Here is a 6222-nt window from a genome sequence, read left to right as displayed (position 1 = left end):
CAAGACATTAAAATTCCAGAAATATGAGCATTTTTATTCCCTAAAATCCTAAATCGCTCTGGTGGCTCACACTGGTTCATGTTAAATGTGGTATTTCAAGGAAATTGCTGAGGGTCTCTTAAAACACCACAGGATTTTGGGGCGAGTCTTATTTGATTCTACTGAATTCTGACTTTCTCACATCTTTTGAAGGCCAACATTTTAATAACTATTATTTTGTAGCTTTATTATAAGGAGTATTTTCTTTTGAAAAAGGACAAATGCTTCTTGAAGTAGCAACAATCTGAAATGATCCGTCCAGGGCAACTTTTTGTGTTCAGATGATTTGGAGGATAATTTTACATGGATCTTTGAATGAAACACACCCTTATAAATCTTCATTTTAGGTTAATTTTCCTTTATTGATAGTGTTTGCTTAGACGAATATCACTTATATACTTGACGTTAGAAGTTTTAAGTATTAAACTTCAGCACATTACTTATGCCATGCTTTGAGTAATGTATGGAAGCATGTTTCCACATCTGAATAAAATAAATAAAAAGGTAACTGACTTTATATCGCACAATTACAGCTTTATATCTCATAATGTAAGACCAAAATTTCACAATGTGACTTTTTATCTCGTAATTGTGACTACTAAAATGACTAAAACTTAAAATGAAAAGGAAAACAAAAATAAAAGTGAATTAAAAATATGAATAAATGATATAATAGTATTATAACTGATACTAAAATAACACTCTTCCATAGTAACTATCTTCCCTTCAAAATAACTGTTCTTTTGGCTTGGGCAAGTGATCATCTAACTAGTAACCACCCAGAACATCTTAGCAAACACATGACAACCACACTGAAAACACTGAGGACATCTTCGCAACCATATAACAACACCATGGCATTGTGGGAATGAGTTTTGTATGGGCAAAAATGTGTCTCTGCAAATACACTGATTACACTCCAGGGCAAAAAGAAAGAAAAAGGGCAGAGTCCAAAATGGCTTAACCACAAATTATTGGTCAGGAAATTAGCTAAATTTAAGGAAATGCTCTACTTAAAAAGCCATTGCTGTCTCAGAAAAACCTCAGACAGAATGAAGTTTTTGGCAGAATATGGGAAGCTGTGTGTGGAGTGATGAGTAGCAATGAAAAACGAGTTGCTTGTTGAAGCTCCAGAGCGGTATCTTCGAAAATCTGCTGAGAAATATAACAATAAATGCATCTCTACTACAGTGAAGCATGGAGGAAGAGCTGTCATGTGTGGGGAGTCTTTTTGCTGCTGGTATTGGTGAGCTACTTCACTGTGAAAAGGCATTTAATGCTTTGGAGTACAGAAGAATATTGCAGAATGGCTTGCTTCCTATAAAAAGTTGTTATCTAAAGAGGAATGATCAGATGTTGTTTTTCAACAAGATAATGATCCTGCCCAAATTGCAAAGACAACAAAGAAGTGCCTTGAGAACAAGTCCATCAGGCTCATGTTTTGGCCTGATCAGAGTCCAGATTTGATATAGTGAATATTTGGTCTCACTTTAAACCTAAACTAACTGGGAGACGTTTTTCAACTACTCATGAACTATTTGAAGCCATCAACATTGTGAGGACCGAGGAACAACACTGACTCTTCCTCCTGTAAAAAGCGATGGAAAGGTATGTTATTTTATCTACAGTATTTGTGCAATTTTTGAAAATTTCCTGACCAGTGATTTGTGATTTAAATTGTTAGAGATTCTGTCATTACTCACCCTCATATCGTTCCAAACCCGAACACAGATGAAGATCTTTTTTGAGGAAATCTGAGAGCTTTCTGTCCCTCCATTGACTGCCACACAACTGACACTTTGACAGTTCAAAAAGTTCATAAAGAGATTGTAAAACTAATCCAATATGAATTGAGCAGTTTAGTCCAAAATTCTCTGAAGAGACTTTATATGCCCCAAACGCTTTATATGATGAACTAATTAAATTTAGGCTTTTATTCACATATAAAAATTAATCAACTCAAACATCAGTTGTGGTAAACGGAAGCTCAAGCATGTTCACTTGACGTGCGAGAATCAATGAGGTTCATTCTCGTGTTACGCAGCACGTTTGAGCTTCTGCAAGAACCAATGAGGTTCATTCTCGTGTTACGCAGCACGTTTGAGCTTCCTCAAGAACCAATGAGGTTCATTCTCGTGTTACGCAGCACGTTTGAGCTTCTGCAAGAACCAATGAGGTTCATTCTCGTGTTACGCAGCACGTTTGAGCTTCTGCAAGAACCAATGAGGTTCATTCTCGTGTTACGCAGCACGTTTGAGCTTCTGCAAGAACCAATGAGGTTCATTCTCGTGTTACGCAGCACGTTTGAGCTTCTGCAAGAACCAATGAGGTTCATTCTCGTGTTACGCAGCACGTTTGAGCTTCTGCAAGAACCAATGAGGTTCATTCTCATGTCTAGAGATCTAGATCTACACTCAAAAAAAATTACTCTTTAAACTTACTTAATTTAATTATGGACAGTGGTTCCACACAAGCAAATTGCGTTTTATTAACATTAATGGGATTTTTTGAATCTATGTAAGCTCCTTGTGTTGTGACAACACAACTGAATGAGTCCAAACAAATCAATGGAATTGCTTCCCTGTAACTTAAACCGGCTAAGTTTAGTGAACATGCTTTAGTTTATTTAAATCTTCACTGACAAATAAAAGTATGTAGGATTTACATAATTTCTCAATTGAAATTCTATACTATAGCTTGCTATTAGCATATAATAGCACTTATTAACATATGAAATGCTAAGATGTATATGCTCTTTCAGCAACAAAAGTTATAGTTTAGTAATAAGTCCACATCCTAACCAAATGCTCCACTCTTCTCCACAATGGTGACCCACTGTAATTTAAATGGTTCTAATAATTGCAATGTAATTGAACATTAAACACAATCACACACTATAAAGTCTTCCCCTTTCCTCATTTTCTCGAAAACACATAAAATAACACTTAATTTCAACATTTATTCTCTCTTAATTCAGCTATATGCAAAGCATGCTGGGCACTAACAAGCACCGCCCAGTTTAAGTTAATGCAACACAAATCATTCATGTAATCCAACACAAACGGATTAAGTAAACTTTAATTTTACATATTTAAGCAGATTGAACACAATCAAATTAAGTTTGGACAAAATTTAGCAATTGTGTTGCTTAAGCTCATTTGAAGCAATTTGAACAAGCAGCCAAAATATTTTTTTTTCATTGCAATATATTTAAAGCATTCCAGGACAGACTTTCCGAAATACTCACAGAAATGAAAGACTTTGCCTTTAGATTAACTTTATATTTTCTCTGAGGCCATGCAACTTTCCACTTTCTTCACACGGGATCTTCATCCAATACGTTGGAAATAGTCACATCCAGGGTTTTTTGAATCGCGAAATTAAACTCTCTACATTAGTTTAACGAATGATAATTAAGTATAGTTGAAAATTATACAGGTTAAGTTAATTAAACGCAATACAATAGTGTTTTGGTGGTAAAATAAATATATGTGTTACTTTAACAAAACATATTTGGGTAAAAAGAACAGTGCCACAAAACCATTTTTTTGAGTGTAGCAAGGTTTTTTTTTTTTACCTTTATTTAACCAGGAGAGAACCTCACTGAGATTAAAATCTCTTTTACAGGAGTGTCCTGGCCAAGATAGGCGGCCCAATAGGTTCAAACACACATATAACAATAAAACAATACAACACACAATAAATTAGTATTAAAAATACAACCTCAGAAGCATTTGCAAATCATTAAATCTTTCTCTAGCGCATATAAGTGTTCTAAAATTGCTGAAAGACACCAGATGATTCAGCCTCAATGTCATTTGTAGAGAGTTCCATTCTGAAGGTGCAGCATAATTAAAAGCAGTTTTACCTAAATTAGTTCTAACTCGAGGTACATGCAGATTGTAATAAAACTGTGAACGCAGTGAATGCTACTTTTTGCTTAAGCATACAACAAAGATAAGATGGTAAAACCCCCAAAATTGCTTTGTATATCAATGAGTACCAGTGCATTTTCCTTCGTACAGCAAGAGAAGACCAAGAAACTGTATTGTATAATGGACAATGATGTGTGGAAAATGTGCAATTCGTAATAAATCTTAAGGCACCATGATACACAGCATCTAGGGAGGCAAGAATATAAGAGGGAGCACGCTGGTACACTACATCCCCATGATCAAGAATCGGCAAGAATAGTCGTCACAGTAAGTGATCACAAACTGGCCTAATTTCTGTGCCTCAGACAGGAGAGGAGACTAATGTCGACCTGAGGGATGATGGCGGAGATTCTTGGTCTCACCGGAGGGAGATGATCCAGCTAATCTCCAGCCCAGCCGTTGCTCCCCTCATGCCAACTGTCCCATTTGTTTATTTGTGTTTACTCTTTCCAGGCTCTGCACGAATGAATGAGATAAGTGAGGCCTGTGTGTGTGTGCTGAGATGTTGAATGATTCGGTCAGTGCCTGGATGCGATTCCTGTGACATTCCGGAGTGTTCTGGTGGATTCTAGGAATTGGGGAGGACAAACTTAGGTGTGTGAATAGGAATGCCTGGTGGTCTTAATGAATGGCAGAAAAGCTTTAACGATGACACATATGAGTGACGGATTGCTAGGGAGCGCTGGCAAGGGGAATGTGTGATGAAGTGAGGGTATATTTGTGCAGGCAGGAACAAGGGCAGTCTGGGTGCTCAGGGCAGGTTGTCTTAACGAGTGTGTGTGTTTCGGACAGCGTGTGTGTGGCCACATCTAAAACTGAATAGACTGGTGTGTGGTCAACACTGGGTTAGTCAAATGGTGTGTAAGTGTGTGTGGCCTCTGAGTGTGTTTTGTATTTGAGATTGTGTGTGAAGTGAGAATGACGGTGACTCATAGCTGGTTGTCTGGAAGACTTATGAGAACAGAGAGCTGGGGAGTGATCTTAAACTTGGCTTTAAGTGTAGACTATACACTTATGTGGGTTTTTTGTCTGACAAAACATCCCTTTAGGAATGTCATCAAAGGTTAAAATGCTTCATAAGCAGGACCAGCAGTCATTATATAGATATGGCATTATCATTAAAATGACAGAAACCTCTGCCGTTTCCAAAAGGTAAATCAAACTAATGTATAATCAATTAGTGGAGATCCTAAAATAGTTAGCACCCACTCTGATTTTCAGCTAATTAGTTATGAATTATTGGTGAGGGTTATGTCATATAATTAATATTCTTGATATATTCTTGTTCTGGTAAGGTTTGTAATGTGCCCCACAACTTTTCAGATCTTTCCTATGCCCTGTTCATAAGTAAAATAAATAAATATATATTTTTTAAATAATTGTTTTTATTTGGCATTAAAATGTAAAGCATATTAAAGCAAATGTTTCTTGAGCAGCAAATCTTCATATTCAAATATAATTGTATATATTTTTTATATATATACTGTTCAAAAGTTTGTGGTCAGTATATACTGTATATATATATATATATATATAAAACAATTATATTCTTATATGCTGATTTGGTGCTCAAGAAACATTTCTTATCATTATCATCAATGTTGAAAACAGTTGTCCTGCTTGAATAAATAGAATAGCATTCATTTCTTAATAAAATTAAAATCTGATTAAAATCTTCCCAGATTTTAATTTAAAAAAATTGCAAAAAGAGTATAAAGCAATAAAAAAAGATTTAAAGAGTGTAAAACAATAGGAGTCAATGGGAAGTCCCCACCATGATAGAAAAACAAACATTGTGTGTGTGAAATCTTCTTTTGTGTGAGAGAACCATGTGTGTCCTGGTGTGTGGGTGGGTAGGTTGTGGTATTGTGTGCAAGTTTGGCAAAAGAAAAAGAAAACAAATGGTGTAGAATTCCTGCTGGAAGTCATCAGTATGGGAAAAAATGCACAACCTAAAGAGATTATCAAACTATGACTCATGATTCAAAAAGGCACTTTAATTGTTGAAAATGACACATTGAACTTCTGTTTTTACAACACAGATCAGACATTGTAAAATTATACAATAAAGATGGAGAGTGTGAGAGATATCAGTACATTCTTACCAAGATGGAGACGCGACATTGGTAAACAGTGCATAACGTCTTTCTTTAAATGGAAAACAGTCCCACAGATCGGTGGTCAGAGAATTTAACAATCCCAAGAAAAAAAAAACTCTCGCTGGAAAAGGAAACACAATAGTCTTTTT

The sequence above is a fragment of the Rhinichthys klamathensis genome, unplaced genomic scaffold, assembly GCF_029890125.1.
Source record: "Rhinichthys klamathensis goyatoka isolate OS25496 unplaced genomic scaffold, OSU_Roscu_1.1 h1tg000567l_1, whole genome shotgun sequence".
Classification (NCBI taxonomy): Eukaryota; Metazoa; Chordata; class Actinopteri; order Cypriniformes; family Leuciscidae; genus Rhinichthys; species Rhinichthys klamathensis.
The sequence above is the reverse complement of the archived record's forward strand: the minus strand, read 5'-3'. Positions refer to the sequence as shown.